The 20,420-nt window shown below is 40.9% G+C and overlaps 1 protein-coding gene across 5 annotated transcripts in view; it reads left to right on the top strand.

Annotated features, from left to right (window-relative positions):
* Positions 1–20,420, top strand: part of FOXO3 (forkhead box O3) — a 126,595-nt gene that overhangs the window by 80,397 nt on the left and 25,778 nt on the right. The window contains exon 1 of one of the 5 annotated variants that reach the window (XM_053222398.1): positions 12,390–19,076. The exons of the other annotated variants lie outside the window; for them this stretch is intronic. The gene's annotated coding sequence lies outside the window, so the exon portion shown is untranslated. Of the gene's footprint in view, positions 1–12,389; positions 19,077–20,420 lie in introns of those variants that run through there. 5 annotated transcript variants of the gene reach the window in all.

Raw genomic sequence — 20,420 nt, 5'->3', positions numbered from 1 at the left:
TTGTAAATAAAATCAGAAAGCTCAGCTTGTTGGTCACAAGTGCACTGGACTGAAATGAGAGAAAGCGAGATGAGACTGTCTTATTTCTTATTGTATTCTGCTTTCCGAAAGCATTTCCTGGGACAGAGAACCCTGCTTAAGAATGGGTGCAGCGACCCCAGGTGACAGCAACAACAGGGGCTCCTCAGAAAGGAGCAAATGGAGTTGTACCCTGTCTTGGGCAGGTTTGTGTTTGCTAGCAGGTTGGGCTTAACATTCCCTCCCCCACCCCCCTTTCCAGAATCCGGTTACTGCCAGCTACTTAGGCACCTTCCTTTTCTGTTTAACCTGAATAAATTAAGTGTGGACTAACTCTCCCTGAAAAGTGCAATCAATTTTAAGAGGACAAAACCTAGACGATAGATGTATTGAGGTCTTGGTCCTATAGCATAAAACTGTAGATTTTACTTTCTGGATAATTATTGAACACCAGTAGAAAACTTGCTTGTTGGTCTCTGAGTTTACAATCTATTTGGAAAGGTAGCATTAAATAGAAAAACAGATACCTGTGAAATTAGTTCAAAACTGCAAAGCACTGAGTGTAAGACAGCCCTGCGTTTAAAGATGGGGTACCTGCTTCCAGATACTGAAGAGCACAACTGTGATTTGAATCAAATCAAGGAGCCAGTCTTGCAAGTAGTGAGTTTTAAGTTGGAGTGTTGAGGAAGTGATGGGCATGAGGAGGAGAGCCAGCCCCAGAGAGGCTCATGGAAAGAAGCAAGCAGTTTTCATTGGAGAAGAAAGGTAGAGATGCTGTTGTGTAATAAGACAGATTGAGACTTTAAAATACACATAAGATCGCTGAAAAGCTTAGCTACAGCACAGTAGGCATTCATATAGGAGAATTTTTCAGGCAGCAATATATATATATATATATATATATATATATATATATATATATATATATATATATAGGCTGCATTGAAATGGATATACCCCTCCTCACCCCCACTCCTCAAGGTTAGCCATATGCTTCTATGTTAGGACACGAAGTGTTTACCAGCAGCATACTATACTTCTATGAACACTAAGCACATATTAAATAAATTAAAAATATATGCTTCATCAGTAACAAAATGTCAGTATTTCATGTTCTGTTGTTCCATTTATTCTTATGTTTTAAACTTTTTTTTAATCCATTTTCAGTTGTGTGGATTATTTAGCATCCATTATATAGCATGTTTAGGACACTTAATTAATTTGGGTTTTTGATCCTTCACAATTTCATACATATAATTAGTAGATATGAAATTTGGGATATTAATCATACAGCTTATTAATGCCTTCTAGACTTCCTTTCTACCACTTTGGATTATTTTACCATTTCACATTAGGTTTTTCTACAAATGATGGATCCCATTCATTCATAAGTTCATTTAGCAAATATCTATTGGCCCTATTTTGCTGTTACTGATCAGAAACAAAATTCAGCATTTCAGTGGGATGGGATTGTTTTAGCTAATTTTGGTTTCCCTGTGATGCCTTTGAATTTAAGTTATGGATTTAATTTATTTCAAAACATTTTATCATCATTAGCAAAAACCAAACATTCTTACTAATGGTATTAAAACATTTCTGTAAATGCTTTTGAAAGCAGTGAATTTTGCACATTGAATTTTAGTGAGTTGGTCGGCTTCCTCCACCTAAGGCCCTGAAAAACCTCCACTGCTCCACTAAGCAGTTGGAACACCACTGGTTTAGTTGATCACTGATGTCTCTCCCCATGCTGAAATTCTGCCTCGCCTTCTCTGTGCCATTTTTCTTCTGCATTAAGTAGGGTAATAACATTTAACTTACCAACCAGATTTATGATGATCACTTGATACAGATTTAAGGTGCAATTCTCTTTAATCTAAAAAAGGTCTTTTTTCCCCTTTAGTGGGTTGGTTGCCCCTACAACAAGCAGGATGGAACATGAGAACTGGAGAGCACAGAAGGAACCATTAAAATCCAAGTATTAAGTATGAGAGGGAAAACTTCAAGTGTGATATGTGCAGTAGGACTACAGCTGTCCCCCTAAAAACCAGAGCAGTTACCCTACAGATGTACCTCTTGTGTTTTGTCTTGTAAAGGGTAAACTTTTTAGTGAAGAAAAAAAAAAAAGAAAAGAAAAAGAAAAACTTTGTACTTTGAGTACAGTTGCTATTCATTGTATTAGACCTGTCTATACAGGTGGATTAGCTGGAAGAGAATTCTGCATGGAATTTAAGAAGAATGCCAGAAGACCAGAAACCTTTGGTTTTTGTTTTTTTGTCTCCACATTATTCTGATTTTGCTAGATTTTTAGGATAAATATATATTACTTTGGTAATCAAAGAAAAGGTAAAGACTGTAAACAAAAGTTCAGCATTTACCCAATTCAAGGCTAGTAAATAACAAAAACTGTGGAAAATTAGAATGATTTGTGAATAGCAGTACCTGCAGTCTAAATTACTGTTCTCACTGAGATGAGAATTTTAAGTCTTGCATTGTTTTTGACAATTGGCTGGAAGAGTCACAGGTAGGATTGTGTGACCCCTGTGCTAAAGCATGAAGCCATTGTAATTAGTGGTCCCATAAAGCTAGTTCATCCCCAGCTACTGCAATTTCAGTTTGTTATTGTTACAGTTTGTTTCTAGTCCTTTGAATACAGATTGAGCTCATAGTTTCTAAGGATCTAACATAATGTGTATTTCACATGATCTCGTAAGTACAGCTAAGCTTCCTAGCCAAAGAATTTCTATGTGCTCTCTACTTCCTAATCCAAAGAGACTAACTCATAAAATGTTAAATATGTTTGCAAATTCTCTTTCCCCCCCTTTTTGGAAATCTCTATGGGATGCTTCACTTGAGGAGAAATTGGATTTCATCCCGGTTCTTGTGTAGTGCTGTTCTGAAGAGGAGGATTTCATTTTTTTGTTCATTCTTGTAATTTTACTGTGTAAACAATAAATAAATTCTTTACCCAGGGCCAGCTTGACCTTTTTGGGCTTAGTGTACATTAAACTGGCTAAAGGCAGAAAGGACAGGAAGGGGCAGGGGAATGGGAAGGTTTACTTACCCTACTGGTTCACACCATTCTGAGGTCACCTCAGAAACTAAGCATACACCCCTCAAGTACCTAAAAACGATTCCCAGGTGGAAGTGAAGGCAATTGGGACTGCTGGATTTTGAAAACAAGATGAAGGGACCTCAGAAGATAGGCGCAACTGCTCTGTTTTGTTTTGTGTTTGTTTGTCGATTATGGAATGAAAGGACTCTTCAACAGCAATCCCTCAGTTTCTTCTCATTGCTCCACTTTCCTTCCTGCCTAAACCATGTGAGGAGAGGACACAGCCAGAACGATCCTGTGTGTTTTGCTTTGCTTTGTCCCTGCCCAGCCTGTGGCAGGCAGGGAGCCCCTGGACTAAAAGTAATATTGCCCGGAGCTGAACTGTAGAGAATTGAGGCCATGGGGCAGGAGCCATAACACCTGACTTCAGTGTCACAGCTTTGTTTGTCCCTTAGGTCATCTCGAGGTTGAAATTATTCTTAGAGGTCTCTCACTGATGAATGGTGGAAAAGCAAGTTGGAAATTGTCCAAGTATGTATTCTGGGATGTACCAGCCCTTAGTAATTATTTTCCCCAGATGGAAGGATGATCCTATGGCCATTGCACCAGTTACAGCCTGTAGAATCTTCTTACCCCATCTCATGACCTCAGCTAGGAAAGGCCCGTATGTGACTCATGGACCAGGACACTGCCAGTCCCTGCCTGTAGGGCCTGGGTCATACTCCCTCACCCCCTGAGGCCTTCACTGCATAGTATTTGGACTTTGGAGCCAGACCCCTTGAGTTCTAATCTTGGATCCTCTGCTCACATCATGGAGTCTTGTGCAGGTTTCCTCAAGCTTCAGTTTTCTCACCTGTAAAATGGGGGATAATGTTACCCCTATTGTTAGAATAGTGCTTAGTATGTAATAAGCACTCAATAAATGTTAACTTTTTTGTTATGATTAGTGATTCCTTACTGGCATCGTCCCTGGTTTCTGCCACTAGCACTCAATCACCAGTGATAACCTCTTTGTTGCCAAAGCTCGTGGACACTCCTCCCTCATCTCTTCCTCATTCTACAGTTTTCAGTGGTGAGTGCTCTCTCCTTCTTGAAGTGCTATATTCTCATGGCCATGATCACCACACTCTTCTCTTGTCTGGTGGCTCCTGTTCATTCTGTTTTGTTGGGTCCTTATTCTCTACCTGACCTCATGTTGCAAGGTTTCAAGGAAAAGTCATGTTTCTCTTCTCCCTTTTCTCTGTAGGTAAATTCATCCACTCCAATGACTTTTGTTACTTGGTTGCTCATTCTTCAAGTCTTAGGTCTTTCTTGCCTTTCCAGTCTAACTCTTAAGTCTCTCCAACCCACCCATTATTTTCTCTCATGGCACCCTGTTGTTTCCCTTCAGAACACTTTTCAGTTTATAATTATGTGTGCATTTATTCATTGTAATTAATGTCTGTCCCTCACTTCCCCTTTATCCCACAAAATTGTAATGAGACCAGGGAGGGACTATGTCTGTCTGTTCACTCATGTTTGTATACCTGGTGCATGGAGGGACCTTAGTAAACACCTGTTTGAATGACTTGATGTATGTGAGGCTCCTCCACTTCTTCCTCCACTGCTCCAGCCCCGGCAGTTCTGGGGAGGCTTTACCTTTGTTCTTATTCCTTCTACTCCCTGCCACCCTAAATCTGTTCTCTATGTCAGGGGAAGTCTTATGGAGTTGTGCCATTTCCCTTTCACCTTTGAAACATAGAAGCCTCAAAGTTAATGATCAGAAGACTAAAGGAGGCACCAGGTGCTAGTTCCTGGGAAGCAGTTAGGATGAAACATCCTGGATTGTTCAGCTCAAATCCCTAAGCAAAAGGAAATCAGGTTTTGATGTAGAGCATTTATACCTGACGACAAAATGGTAACAAACTAAAATCACTCTCCGAAACAACTATTCATTCATCAAACATCGGTGACTTGGAGGGTCTCCTTTTTAATGTTTCCTTTAGTGTGGTTATAGGTTTAATGAGAGCATGTTTGTAGAGTGCTCAGCTCTGTGGGAGGAGTTTCATGGGAGACACCAAAGAAGTTGGCACTCCTGGCCCCATGGCCTTATGCTCTGGCAAGGAAGTTGGTGCTATAGGGGCCATTTAAAAACCAAGACTTTACAGATTTATTTATGAAGTGCCAGGAGTAGACTCACCAGCATGACAAGAAGGAGTTAAAAGATGTTGAAAGGGACAGTTAGGCTCTGAAATAAACCCTTTCCCTCAGGCATAGGCTTTGGGAGCAACTATGTAGTATTTATCAGTGAAATGAATATATCAGTTACTAAGTGACCACCTTTCCTCTGAGTAAGTGGCCCATCTTTTGTTCTTCTCCTGGGAATGGCCCTGTTCATTAACAGTCAGTGACTGCAACCCAGTAAATATATACCTAACTAGGAATATTCAGGACTGTTTCCCTGGCATGTTCTTTCTTACATATTGATAGAATTGGGCAGTGTAGTTAAATATTCATAATGCTTTCCTGTTTACTAGGCCTTCACAGACTGATTTTTCAGTATCTAGACTTTAGATATGAAAAAGAGAGATAGTCAAATGGTATCTTAATGCGATACAGTTTTACTCTCATATAACATTGATTATTCAGAATATTGGAATGGGTTTCCGACAGATTTCTTCATTTGCTCATTTCCTGATTTTTGAAAATTCATTTTAGGGAAGGATAACTGACCACAGTTTTGTTCAGTGGGAATATAGAATTATTTTTAAAACTCTTACTGGATGCTATCCCACATTGTCCAGATATGAGACCATTGGTTTCCTTATTGGATAGCATTTTTATCTTTTGGGTTTGATGCTTTGGGCTTGTTGGAAACTAGTATGTCACTATGTCTGCCTTACTTTCTTTCTGCTCATTTCTTGTTGCTCCAAAGTCAGAAGAGTATAAATTTTTGTCCGAGTGATGACATTGTGGTATATTCTAGATGTTCTTTGCTCACTGGCTGTTGATGTTATTTCTGATCGTTTTGTGAAAAGTGTTGCTAAGACAGTGGCCCAGGTATATTCTCATGATTGGTAGAAATAGCCTTATGAAACCATATGTCTCGGAGCTGTCTTTCCCAAAATTCATTTTTATGTCTTGAAGCCCCCAAAATACTCTTTTTATTGAAATCCAGGTTGACCCAAAACAAGTTTCATTTATTTATTTTTAATGTATATTTATTTATTCACGTTTATTTATTTTTGAGAGCGAGAGAGAGCGCGAGTGGGGGAGTGGCAGAGAAAGGGAAACACAGGATCCGAAGCAGGCTCCAGGCTCTGAGCTGTCAGCACAGAGCCCAGTGTGGGGCTTGAATTCCTAAACTGTGAGATCATGACCTGAGCTGAAGTTGAACACTTAACCGACTGAGCCCCCCCAGGTACTCCCCAAAACAAGAAGTTTTAAAAGCCTCATGATAATACAGCCTGTTCACTTGGAAATGTGTTGCGTCCCTATCCTTAGTGTCTCCACATCAGAACTTCTAAAACTTTGGGACCAGGAGGATCACTGCTCATCCTACCAGCCTTGTAACATTGGCAAATGATGGTGTCCAGCACATACACAATCATTCCCTGAAAAGCACTTTCAAAGTGCCTGATAACACATACACGAAGGTAGGTGGGAAATAGGCACAGAAAAACCTTTCTTGCTAGGTGTGTCTGTTGCATTATTTACTTGCTGTGATTAGAAACCTCTAATTACCGTCATTAATACTTGGAATTCTGTAATCAACTATTTTTTTATTATCAATATGTGCAAAAGTGGAGAGAGAAAACATACATGGATAACACATGCAGAGGAGTGTATCAGTAAAATAATTCCTAAAAACAGTTTCTGGGTTTATCAATCAGGATTAGATTTGGCCTTGTTTAACAGAAAATCCAGATTTAATAGTGAATTATTTTCATGTGAAAGAAGTCTAGAACTGGGGTGCCTGGGTGACTCAGTCTGTTAAGCATCCGACTTCAGCTCAGGTCATGATTTCACAGCTCTTGAATTCGAGCCCTGCATCGAGCTCTGTGCTGACAGCTCAGAGCCTGGAGCCTCTTTCAGATTCTGTGTCCCCTCTCTGTCCACCCCACCCCTGCTTGTGCTCTCTCTCTGTCTTTCAAAAAAAATGAATAAACATTTTTTAAAAAAAAATGAAGTCTAGGGCGGATATGATCATTCTAAGAAGTGATTGACGACCTGTCTCTGAGATTCTCTTCCACCATTGCAGGTGGTTTTCATCATCAAGGTCCTCTCATGGTTCATCTAGATATAGATGGACTGAATAAATGCAGAACAAAAGGAACTCTCATCTGAGTTAGTTAGCTTTAAACAGTATTCCAGAAAGTTCTGTGGGACTCCCAGTTACATATCATACTTGTCATATGGCCACATCTAACTTTTCAAGGAAGGCTGGGAAGTTTAGTGTCTTTTTTTTTCTGGGCAGTCATGTGCCCAGCTAAAAATCAACCTTCTGTTAGTAAGAAAGAAGAGACTGGAATCGTCTATTCCACTAAGTCAAAGGTTATGTACATTTTTAATACCAGTAGGTATTAATATATTTTTTAAAGTTTGCATTCAATTAATACTTTTTCCAGTTAATTGAAATGTTTATTTCCCCACAGGTGAACAAACAAAAAAAATTCTGAATCTTGATAAAATGTTCTCTTCTTCTGTATTGGAATTGTATAGTGCACTAGAGGCATGAGTATGATCTCCAAGAAAACAAATAACATCCACATTTTGAACTTCTAAGTGCTTCTGAAGTTTAAGGCAGATAACTTAATTTTTAAAAATCTGATACTTTATTTACTGTGTATTTGCTATGACTTTCAGCGCTAAAAGTAGATTTCCTTAGAGATGGAGAACCTGAGAAAAGAGAGTCTATTTCTTTAACACTGGACTTCCTGGATTGTATTGCAGGTGCTAACTTTATTCAGCATAGTTTAGTTCAAAAGGGAAAACAAGAGTTTATTTCAAGAAAATGAGAGTCTTTTGTATGTCAGTCATCTCTAGCATTGACAAGAAGTAGTTGTGCTTTCTTTTGTCATTTATTTTTTTAATGTTGTTGTTGTTGTTTTTTAATTAGAAAGTGTAAGTAGGGGAGAGGGGCAGAGGGACAGAGAGAGAATCCTAAGCAGGCTCTACACTTAGCACAGAGCCTTATGTGGGACTTGATCCCATGACCCTGCGATCATGACCTGAGCCAAAATCAAGAGTTGGGTACTCAACCACCTGAGCTGCCCAAGCACCCCTTTCTTTTGGTGTTTGACACTTCCTAGTTGTTTTCTTATATGAATGTATATGACTTGTCCATATATTTTTTTAAATGTTTATTTTTGAGAGAGAAAGAACGTGAGCAGAAGAGGGACAGAGAGAGAGGGAGACACAGGCTCTAGGCTCTGAGCTATCAGCACAGAGCCCAATGCGGGGCTCAAACTCATGAACTGTGAGATCAAGACCTGAACCGAAGTCAGACACTCAACCGACTGAGCCACCCAGGACCCCCCAACTTGTCTATATTTTAATGCATCTTTTCCTTCTAAGAAATATTTTAGTAATCATCACTAAACATAGTACTACATAAAAGCTGTCAGGAAGAAAGAAAAGCCATACGGCTTTTTAAATGTCCAAGTGGTATCTAAATTTTAAACCTTTATTTTTTTCTATTTCTAGACCTCATATATAGACCTAGATAGACAAAGTAAAACCTATTTTACTATAGTAAGACTACCTCATTGTAGCTTGAATTGGCGTTTTTTTAAATGATGGCTTTTGCCAAGTTCTTTTGGCAGCTACTCTAGACTGAAAGAAAGTACTAAAAATTGATTACTTGCAAGCTGTTACTAATAGTTCCTTTTTTATGCAGCCATTGCCACCCAGCCCAGGCTGGGGTCCCTGTAAAATGTTAGTATCTGCGGTGACTATGTGGGGGACCTGTTGCCCAAGTGGAGTGAGTTAACTCTAATTTACTCCTGGATGTCTGCATTCTTTTCCACAACTGTCCACAAATAGCGTCACAGCAAATTAATGTAATTTTCTGATTGATGCAAAGAGTAACCAAAGAAAGCTTGTTGTGTTTGGTGGCCAAAATACCACACAGTGTGAGCAAAGTAGAACTGCTGGCCCATTTTATAGCACTCTAATTGATAATTATTTCTCAAAGAGCACATTATTTGGCCGTGTGGCAACAATTCAGTATTATTCCAGAGGCATTAGACGTGTAGGTGCATGTGAACACTGCAGTAAATAAATGCTTCCTTTTGCCAAGAATGGAAGTAGGTTATCCAAGAAGAAAGGGGAGGGAAGAGAAAATATCAATTTCCTATGTACCAGAACAGGCCTGGCTTAAATCACTTAGTTAAAAAACTGTAGAGTGTGAAATCTTGTAAAGTTTTTTTTTATTTTATTTTGTAGTAGAGGCTTCTGGTTTATATTTAATAACTTAGAAAATTAACTCTCTTCTGGAAACTTGGAGAAAGTACATACAGTAAAAACCTTGGTTTGCGAGCATAATTTGTTTCAGAACATGCTTGTAACACAAAGCACTTTGTATATCAAAGCAAATTTCCCCATAAGAAATAATGGAAACTCAGAGGATTTGTTCCACAACCCCAAAATATTCATATGAAAATGATTACAAATATTGTAATATAATACAAGATAATAAAATAAAAAATATAAAGAAAAATAAATGAACCTACACTTACCTTTGAAAACCTTCGTGGCTGGTATGAGGGAGACAAGAGAAGGGGGGGGATTATTATGTAGGATGACTTTGACTATCACAACGGAATCACTGCTATCTGTTGGCTCAATGGAATCTTTTTTCTGCATGGGGACCATTGTATACGCTCACACAGGTGTTGACTACGGTACAGTATTAGTAAACTCTTGTCATACGCTGTATTTAATGTCACTGGCAATAAGACAGCAGAGGAAAGTTTCTAAATCTGCAGACAGCCTGGCCTAGAATGAAGCAAAGCGTCCCTAAGCTTACTCTTGTATGGAAAAGCAAAGGACTGTACACAGGTGCTTTGAAGTGACAAAAAATATACCAGTGCCAGTTGTGGGCACATTCCAATGTTCTGAAAAATCACTGATTTCTGCCAGACACCACGGCCTGAGACCAAGCATCTGAGTATGGGAGACGATTGCGCACAATCCCTCAGAGAGAGAGGGAGAGAGAGAGAAAAGAACCATTGGCTCAGTTGTGATCATGTGGCATTCGGCATCATGTACTACTCATGTTGCAAGATACTGCTTGTTAATCAAGTTAAAATTTATTAGAAATGTTTGCTCGTCTTGTGGAACACTCAGAACAACTTACTTGCTTTTACTGTAAATGTTTATGTGCAGGTGTTTGCTTTTAGTTCATGGGAACACCCCAGTCCATCCTTTTTGCAGGTCTAACGCTGCTAAATACTGTCCGGGGAATGAAGAAAATGGATGTGGAAGAGCTAAAGTGGCAAGAGAAGGGAATCCTGGGTTTCTACACGTGTGACCTGTTACAACGACAGAGTCACTGTGGCAAGGAGAAAGGCCTGAAAGCATTTCCATAAGGGTTAAATTTGGGGCTGTCAGTAGACAAGTGTAGGGGACTGAGGAGAAGCTCTTCCCTCTGAGAATGGCCCAGCGCTCCAAAATCGAGATCTGGATCCTGTGGAAACTCAACCAATGTAACCTAGAGGACTTCCATGCAATGGGGCAGTTGGTTGTCAGGGAGATGGGGAGTGTGGACATAATGTGATCTGCTCTTGCGTCTGGTCAAGGGAGGCAAAGAGCGAGAAACCTGCTGCCTGCTCAGCTCTGCTCATCACAGGCAAACAGCAGCATTGAGCAACAGCTGGGAAAGATGGTGACTTATGCAGATGAAACACTGCACAGAGACTATACCTGGGAGCTGCTCTTCTATGAATGGTTTATTTTCATAAGGCCTTACAGGTCCTCAGCGAAGCCAGATCAGACTATTCAGATTGCTGGAGCCACACGTCTGCTCTTTTACTTGTGACTTCAATTTCCTCCTTCATCCCCTTGTCTTGTGTTCTTGCTCATTTATGTAGGAGTAGAGAAGAAAATTAGCTAGAGATGAATTGCCACATTACATCTTTTGCATTTGACCCCACTAGCCATGAGACTCGTAGGTCAGAGGCAAAGGAATGTATTACGCATAGCACAGCAAGCTGCACAAGCAGCAACGTATTTTGCATCAGTTTCCACTTTGCTCCCAAGTCCCACAGGAGTGACGCAGATGGGCCCAGGTTGATGCCTACACATGCAGTGGGTGCTGTTAATAGGAGGGGAACCCTAGGTTTAGGGATCCTTTATCTTTTATGATGGGCAGTAAGTATATCTGTACGTTGCTCTGGAGTGAGACACTACCACTATCTTTCAAGTCTGTTCACTATGCAAATGCAAACATTCAAGAAAGATAGTTCAGAACAGAGGGCCATTAGTGCTTGCTTGCAAGACATGCAGAAACTCCAGCAACCCATGGAGAGTTCTGTCTCAACTTGGATTTATTAACCCTTTAGGAAGCTTGCGTGACTTCTGTTTCTGTCCATAAATTAACATCAGGACTCGGCTGCCTTTCTTTCTTGGGAAGACAACGGAGATCATGGCTGTTCAAAAGAACCTTAATGAACTTGTTTCTGGAGAAAGCTAACACAGGGTAATATGGTTCTGTATAATGCCTCAGAGAGTTGGAAGTGTATTATTTGAGGCTACCTTTGAACCTGAAAATAGCTCAGCAACATCTGTCCCTGTGTATTTTTCTTCCCTTGTCTTGATTTGAAGGGATTAATTTCCATGGCCCCTGTATATACAGTGATTTGTTATGCTTTAGGGGAAGACCTAGTACCTGGTCATGCTCTGAGTGCACACACACATTTCCTCTTAGCAAATGAACAATTTGACTAAGGGAAAAGAGTTAGAAACTTCAGCTGAGGAGCCCTGGTGATAGGCCCAAGGAAGTTGAGAAAGTCTGTGGGATAAATCTGCCAAGACAGACTCAACCAGGGAGGCAGTTATAAGGCCAGAGGTCCCCTGTCCTCAAGAATGGCCTTGGAGGGGCACCTGGGTGGCTCAGTCAGGCATCTGACTTCAGCTCAGGCCATGATCTCGCGGTTCGTGAGTTTGAGCCCCACGTTGGACTCTGTGCTGACAGCTCAGAGCCTGGAGCCTGCTTTGGATTCTATGTCTCTGTCTGTCTCTCTCTCTCTCTCTCTCTCTCTCTCTCTCTCTCTCTCTCTCTCTCGCTGCCCCCCCCCCCCCCCGGCTCATGCTCAGTCTTTCTCTGTCTCTCAACAAATAAATAAACATTAAAAAAAAGAAAAAAAGAATGGCCTTGGAATCACAGACAGTTGGTATGCAGGGACCAGTGAGCCCTGGAGCACTATGACACCTGCTAAGTGAGGCGTGGGCTCACCCCCTAACTTCACCATACTAAGTGTCTTATGTGCCTATCCTTGCCAGTTAATATTATCCCTCCTACCCTTTGGGTGATAGATAATATACTACTGGTGTTTCCAGGTTTTTAAGTGCTTTCAAGCTTACCCCACACATCAAGTAGATTAGAGCCTAGCACATATTAATACTACAGTACTGCATTCCTTTCATGGCCTTTTGAAAAACTGACTTATCCCGTGCACATTCAGCCTTTTTCATCATAGTTTGGAGAACAGTGCTAATTAACGTGTACGTTTAGGAACATCCTAGATTTTAAGTTAAAATGTGCTGGTATCTAAATGTCCACCACCACTACCACTCCCCACGAACAGTGGAATGGGTGTCTGGTTCCTTAGTTGATCATTTTCTGTGGACTTTTGAGCTGTGTGGTGCTCATCTGTACGTGTGATTGGCACCCAGAAGTGTCCTGGAATGAACAGTTGATTCACTTGGTTGGCATCTAGCAATATCATTACATTGGTCATCAGCCACTTTTGCATCCTATGGTTTTAAACAAGAAGAAATCTTGCAAAATCAGTGCAGTGAAATGCTGCACATGCAGGTAAGGTTACAGGGTAGAGAAAGCAGTTCCTCAGGAGGCTCCTTTTTAGATGAATGTCATTGGGCTGTGGAAAGGAAAGAGAAGGGTACTGTAGACCTGAGTCACTTTGCAGAATTGTCTGCTGCGTTCTTTATTCCTGTAAAGAGAAAGTCCATCAGTTGTTTTCTCTGCAGTAGCCGACATGAGATATTCTGTTGTGTGGCATTTACTTTTTTTGTCTTCTGCTTTTTACCAGTATCGTCTTGATTTTTGATGACTATCAGAATAACTAACATTGACATTTGGAAGATAGCCTGCTTCCAAATACATATACACTTGTCTGTTCTGTAAACCCTAGCCCAAACTTTTTCCTTCCCTAGCTGAAAAATGTGCCTCTACCCCTCCTGGTCTTTCCAGGGTGTGGGCCTGTGCTTAGCTGTGTGACTGTGCCCACACGTTGGCATATATTTCGGTGCTACCCAAAAGTAATCCGTTGCCCTTGAAATAACAAGATGAAAAAGAATTGTTTTTCTGAGCCATAACATCTGAAGAGCTGGAAACAGTTGTGTTTGTATGTGTGCCGCTAAAGCCAGTGAATTTCATGTGAAGGAAGGGATTGTAAACCCAAGAACAGAAAAGCAGTTTTCCTGGATTTCAGATGACAAACTCAAGCTGTTTAACTCACCCACTCAGCACCTCCACAGCCATCCCTTTAATGTGCTTGCAGGCATTGTCAGTGATTTCTGTTTCTGCAGCTTTTGTTGCCAGAAGACAAATAATAAAATAGCATGCATATACAAACTTAAAGCAGTTTTCTACCAGTGTTTGATTGAGGTTAAACAGAAGCATCCTGATCATGCTGTCAGTTGGCAGGCAAAGGCAGATTTTAAAATTCACATAGATTTAAAGAAAGCTAATCTTTTCTGGCTCTATAATAAACTAATTACATGTTTAAAATAGTATAGAGCTGAGTCCCTGTTTCAGATTAAGCCTCGTAATGGCAAGGTCAGGACAAAGCAGACATTTGCCTGGCTTTGCCTGATGTCTGTGGCTTGAGGATCCACAGCACGGTGCCAGCTGTTTCAGAGCCTGAATAGGTCTGCCAAGGACGGCCAGGTAATACTGACTTGACTCACTAATGGGTTAATGCTCTCTGAGCACAGAAGCCACCAGACGTGCCACTGAGGAAGACCTGGATACTTAATAGTTTATGGCAGTAATCTTGTTTGGTTGTTCCCTAAAAGAGGTGATCCCAGGTCAGGTTAGGACATGCCAGTAGTGTCTCTTTTGGGGTATATCTGAGAAAAAAGGTGTCATTTCTAAACATGGTCTGGTTTCAACAAGGCTGACTTCATAGCTAGTCATTCTTCCACTCTTTCCCTTCTTTTCATAATCCTAGGGACCATGTGCAGAAACTTAGAGATGGGAACATGTCATTCAGTAACATAGATTTTTGTTCTTGTTCCTTCATGTTCCTTGGTCACCTGTTAGTGGTGCCTCTCTCCTTAGGCAGTTTGGTGATGTCAGAGGGAAACATATACGGACAGTGGTGAGAGCTTCACTCTGGAGTTAGCCTTGGGCTTGATTACTAGCACCACCAGACAAGCTACTTAAATTTTCTGTACCTCAGTTTCCTCCTGACAGGCTTGTCGTGAAAATAAGTGAGATTAGGTTTGTCAAGCACAGAGACTTAGCCTTGGTAGATGTCAAATACATTAAGTTCTTTCAGATTGCAGGTGAAGTAGACTCTTCTTTTGGATTTTTCTGTTCTTGTTTTTCTTTGGATGTGCCTTGGAGGAGACTTAGTACCAGAGTGTGTTATCTGTGATTTTGAGTCTGCCTCTGAGGGCTCTGGGCCAACCTCATTACCAAGAATGAGGCCCTATAGCATCTCAAGGCAGGTAAGGAGTCAGCTCTTCTCCCTAGATGGACATGACACCTTTGTGCCAAGCCCTTGCTCCTCCAAGTAGCTCACACACTGTCATGTTGCCCTTCTTAGCATCTCTTATTACAGAGAACCGTAAATCTACTAATTAGGCTGTCATCTTGTTTTTGGAAATTGGATTGTATGATTGAAGTTAATACTCAAAGGGGAGACTTGCTACTTCACATTTTACAGTGGATGGTTATTTCCATCTTCACTCACGTGAGGATTGGTCATTGAGCTCATGTTTTATAACATTGCCAAGTATAATTCAGGTTTGTTTTGTGGCTGTTGCCCCTTTTCACCAATTCACTGATTAAACAAATATTTTTTTGAACACCTACTATGTACCAAGCCCCATGCTAGGTGCTAAAGCTATAATAAGACATGGTGTCTGGTTGTGAAGAGTTCTATATGTGTTTGGGGAGACACGTTCTCCTCAAATTATAAAACAAGACAGACTGAAGTTGGATGGCTTGGTGGCTGGCTGGATGGGTGGGTAGAAGATACTACCTACCCATGCTTTGTGCTCCCTGCACTTCATCCCTTTAACTGGTGTGGTAATCCAGACATTGGAACCGATGTTGTTTCTGGGTATTACTGTTCTACCTTAAGGCCAGGAGATCAGAGTTTGTCTCAGCGTGGCGTCCACTTACTAGCTGATTGACTTCAGATACTCCCTTGTATCTCTTTGGCCCTTTGTTTCTTTCACTATAAAGTTAAGGCTGCGTGTTACTAGATGGGTTTCACAGCCCTCTCCATTTTCCCCAGTTTACTTTTTACTGAACTTCCTGCTCTGATCACTTATATAATGCCATGAAAGTGATTATTAAACTCTGATGTATTCCTGAATTCTGGTCATGTATTTCCAATGCCTTTTTATTCCGTTTCCACCCACAGTAAATTTTCAAACTGGAAAAACTTGTAGCTTTATTGTTTTTTAATCTAAGTGAAAATTATGTTAATAGTAAAACTATTTCTGTTCTACTTTGTTCTACTCTGTGGAGTCCATTTCAAGAATGTTCTGTAACTTCATGGTGTTTAACCCTTTGAGGCATCCATTTCGTGTAGCTAGCTGTACATGGTCTCCACAGGGAATTGACATAGTGTGTGCCCGTGTGGGAAAGGGAAATGGATTCAGTAACAACATCAGGGAAGAAGCTTGGAGAAAGAGAGCAGGAGCTGCCAAAGGCTATAACTTTAACCTGCTTTCTGGGGATTGTAATTCTATTGACTGCATGCCTTTAACTGCTTCTCCCTCAGTCTGGGGAGAAGGATGGGCAGGGGATTGGAAGCAGGAGGGCTCATGGGGAGGGGCAGGGTGCTGCCGACAGTGGGTGTGGGCAGAGGTTGCAAGGCTGCCAGGGTTCTCTTTGTGCCGGAAGTGCAGGTTTGGCTGTAAGGAATGGAATGTTCCCTCTTGCCCTCCAAGAACAGAAACAGCTGTGGAAGAGCTTGAAAAGATTACTAAATGAAAAAAAAATTAATATGAAAATAAAAGCCACATAGAAAATCCAACAAGACTACAGTAGAGTAGTAGCTGTCTTTTTCATGCTCTTCGAGAGAACTTTTTTCCTATCTAGGATTCCTTTTTTTCATTTGAGGGCAGGACAGATTGTCTGCCCAGCCCTTCCTCTTCTAAGAAAGCCTCATGTGTCTCATTTTTGCTTGGGTAAAGAATGGGTTCATTATGCTGATTATCAGATGATTGCTATTATTTTATTCGGTTTAGTGAGAGACCAGGACCTGTCACTTACTGCATGAAAACTTGAAGCAAACGTTAATTTTCAAAGGAGGTCTCTGTGGGTAGAGGATTATTGTTAGCAAATTTAACAGAAATCTTGTTTCAAGCTGGAAATTTAATCCTTCAGCCAAGTTCCTGACAATATTTATTTTAGAACATTGTCGTTTTAAAATAAGTCCCTTAATGGTTTAAACTTAGTGTTTTAAACAAGAGTAAGAGTAGAGCTAGCCTGGGACTTGTCTTACACATCAGGGTTGATTGTGCAATGCTTTATGTGAATGTTTATTTAAGTTTTCTTCTCTAAAAGGCTTGCTTGCCTATTACAGCTGGTATTCCATATAGTCAGAAATAATAACTGTTTCTGATTTCAAGTCTGTTTTATGCTATCATGCTTTCTGTACTTGCTTTTGAACAACAGGTTAGCCCCAAAGAAGATAAAATCTAGTGGAAAATCTAGTGGAAGCTAGCTAAAACCTAGACTCTACCAGTTTCTAATAAGAAGGACCAGCTTCACACTTGCCCCTCAGATGGCGGCACTACTTGGCTCTTTGCCATGTCCACTCAAGGATCTTTGCCCTGAGTGTAATGATGTAGTGTTTTGCACAGTTGAGGAATGAGAAGGAATGAGAAATGGAATATGTGATTATTATTTTTTGAGACTGAATATGTCCTCAGGAAGTTCATCAAGTGATATTTTGCTGTCTTAACAGTGGGAGCTGATAAGTACCTCAGGATTGGGGTATGACTTTTTCAGTAGTTATTTTTACCCAGTCTGTCTTTTTGGCATTTTGCTTGAAGGATAGTCTATGAAAGGGATTGTATGAGATTGCATGCTAATTCAGGGAGGCTCCTGAAAATTATAGGGATTAGCTACTGTCCCAGCTCATCCTGTCTTCAGCCTATTATCAATTCTTAGTTTTGTGAATGCCCACATGTCCTCTTTTCTGTCCATGCCTATCCATGCTGGGTGGAGAAGTGGCACAGGACAGAATGAGATGACCATCCACAGGCAGTACAAGGTCAAGGACCCTTCTTCCCTGTCTCCCTTGCCTTTTTTTTTTTCTTTCTAAGAAAAAAGATAATCTGGATCCCAGTGGCCTGAAAAATTACTCTCTCTGTTTTACTCTGCACATATAATCACAGCTTGATTCTATAGCCCCAGTTCTCATCCTTATTTTCTAAGTGGTGGGAACTTGAACTTAGAAAACACCGATTCTGCTTCCCAGACCTGGGAAGACTAGGGACGGTTAGGTGGACTCAGAGTCTCAGTCACTGGAAAGGCAAGGGGGAAATTCCAGTGATTCTCAGCTCTCCTTGCACAGAACAATCTGGGGAGCTTTAAAAATGCACCTCTACCTTAGCCTTACCCACACCAATTGAATCAGAATCCCTGGGAGTAGGGCAGGAGTATGTAAAGCCTCCCCAGGTGATTCTAATGGGCAGCCAGGGGAAAGAATTAATACTTAAGAGAAGTCAGGGCCTTGTCCAGAGAACTGCCTTTGAAAGAGCCTGTCATTATAAATCAAAGGCCACTTCCCAGGCCCTCTCCTAAAGCTGTATCTTTGCATTACTCTGCAGTGGCACCCAGCCCCCTGGGTCTCCTCGTGACTTGTGGTTTTCATTGGGCTTTTCACGTGACCTTTATCATCGACCGCTCAGGAGATGCATATATTAGAATTCAGGCATTTGGCAGCCTCATTCTGAATTGTCATTGCCCACAAGTCAAAGCAGTGAGACCTACTTGAAATGCTGGTCCTATGTGTAAGGTAGATGAATATTGTGTCTAAAAGCAGTCTTTTGCAGATTGTCCCCACTGAAATCCCTTAGAAGGCCAGGTGGATGCCTGCAATCTGCCTGGTGGGGAGCAATGGGTCTGGCTTAGGGGTTGACAGCCATAGCTCTCATTTTGCTACTTTTGAGACAGCACAAAAAAAGAGAGGGAGGGGTTGTCTTCAAAAAATAAATAAATAAATAAAATGGAAGGTAGGCAGGGGCCTTTAAGAGTTAAATTACACAACTCCCTTTTTATTTTTAAAGTCAGTGGATTCCTTGTTGCCGTTGCTGAGAAAGATAAATTGATACCACATGTTGCTTCCAGACAAAACCCTCTCTGTGTTCCAGGGGGAGCACATGCAGCTGGTGTCTGGGTTAGTGGACAGTCTCCACAAGGTAAACATGGGTTGGAAGGGGCTGGAGTGGACATAGGGTAGCAACAGTTAGGAAATTACCAGTCACTCCTGACTGACACAGCACCTTTGAAATACTTTTAAGAGTCTGAAATCTTCCTGGAAGGAGCCGCCCTCTCACCTTTTGGCTTAAATTATACGATGCTCGGAAAACAGTAAGTGAACGTTTCTGATGTCACTGCTTCCGTATGTGGGATTTGACAGTTGAGAGCCTCTTTTGTGCTTGGCACTTCAGTGAGTACTTTGCATGCGTAATTTCATTTAACCTTCCCGAAGATCCTAGAGTTAGGCAGAGAGGGTAATTTTATCCTCATTTTGTGAAAGGGGCATCTGAGGTTCACTCAGTTGCCCAAGGTCATTGGACAAATGTCAGAGCCAGGATTCTAGCTCGGACCTGACTGACATCAGAGTCTGTACTCTTCCTTCAACATCATGCTGCCCCACCTCCATTAGCCACCTTAAATTGTGTGTGTGAATTATCCACTTTGTAAAGTTCCAGTGGGGAATACTTGGTCATTTCAGGCAGCTTCTCTTGGACACCTAACCTAATCTGTTCTGGGTCCATGTGTCTTCACAATCAGTTGGCATATATGTAGTGACCATGTGCACTTTAATATTAGTAATAAATGTATCTTACAGTAGAAAACTGCCTTTCAGGAGAGCAAGAAAAATAATTACCAGATTCTGATAAGTACAGTCATCTTTATGCTAATTTCTTCAAGGAGAACCAAGCAAAGAAATCTCATGCTGACTGTGGGCCACAGCCCAGAGTGTGAAATCGAATTCCTTCATACTACCTCCTTCACACACCTTCTGCACATACCTCCTTGAAGGATTAGGCCACTAAATACAGCTGCAATCACACAGGACACAGGTTTTCCAGATCTCTTCCTATTTAACTCCATCGAAAGCATCTAAAGCATTTCTGTCCCAAGCTTGCTTGGGTGTAAATCATTTTGTAAAAGAGAGCATTGACATAAAATGGGATGAAGAGTATTCTTCTCTCTGCTCTCTCTTCAGACACATTGTGTTAGAGATGCTTTAAGGATTCTCTAAATCTTTGGGGCAGGTTGGAAAAAAAACTGGCATATTTGTCCCTGACACTAAAGTTTCTTCCTAGAAAATGTTTGCTTTCCTATAATTTCCAGTATCTGGATTTCTTAGTAGTGAACTTAAATAACCAGAACTATTCACATGATTTGGGGTTGAGGTTGTAGTGTAGCTTCGTGGCTCCTTTAGTAAGTGTGATGACAGAATGGCCTGTGCTCTAGCAATAGGACTTTTGGTTGTTAATATTTACCTTATCAAGTTAACATTAAGGAAAACACATCCTTAGTACTTCAGCCAATTAACAATGGCTTGCCTTACAAAGTATTAGAAAAGTTAATTCTAGTCTTGTCACAGCATTCTTTTTTTTTTTTTTAATGTTTTATTTTATTTTTGAGAGAGACAGAGACAGAATGCAAGTAGGTTAGGGGCAGAGAGAGAGGGAGACACAG

This window comes from Acinonyx jubatus, chromosome B2 (genome assembly GCF_027475565.1).
Source record: "Acinonyx jubatus isolate Ajub_Pintada_27869175 chromosome B2, VMU_Ajub_asm_v1.0, whole genome shotgun sequence".
Taxonomy (NCBI): domain Eukaryota; kingdom Metazoa; phylum Chordata; class Mammalia; order Carnivora; family Felidae; genus Acinonyx; species Acinonyx jubatus.
This window is presented reverse-complemented; position numbering and strand designations above follow the sequence as displayed.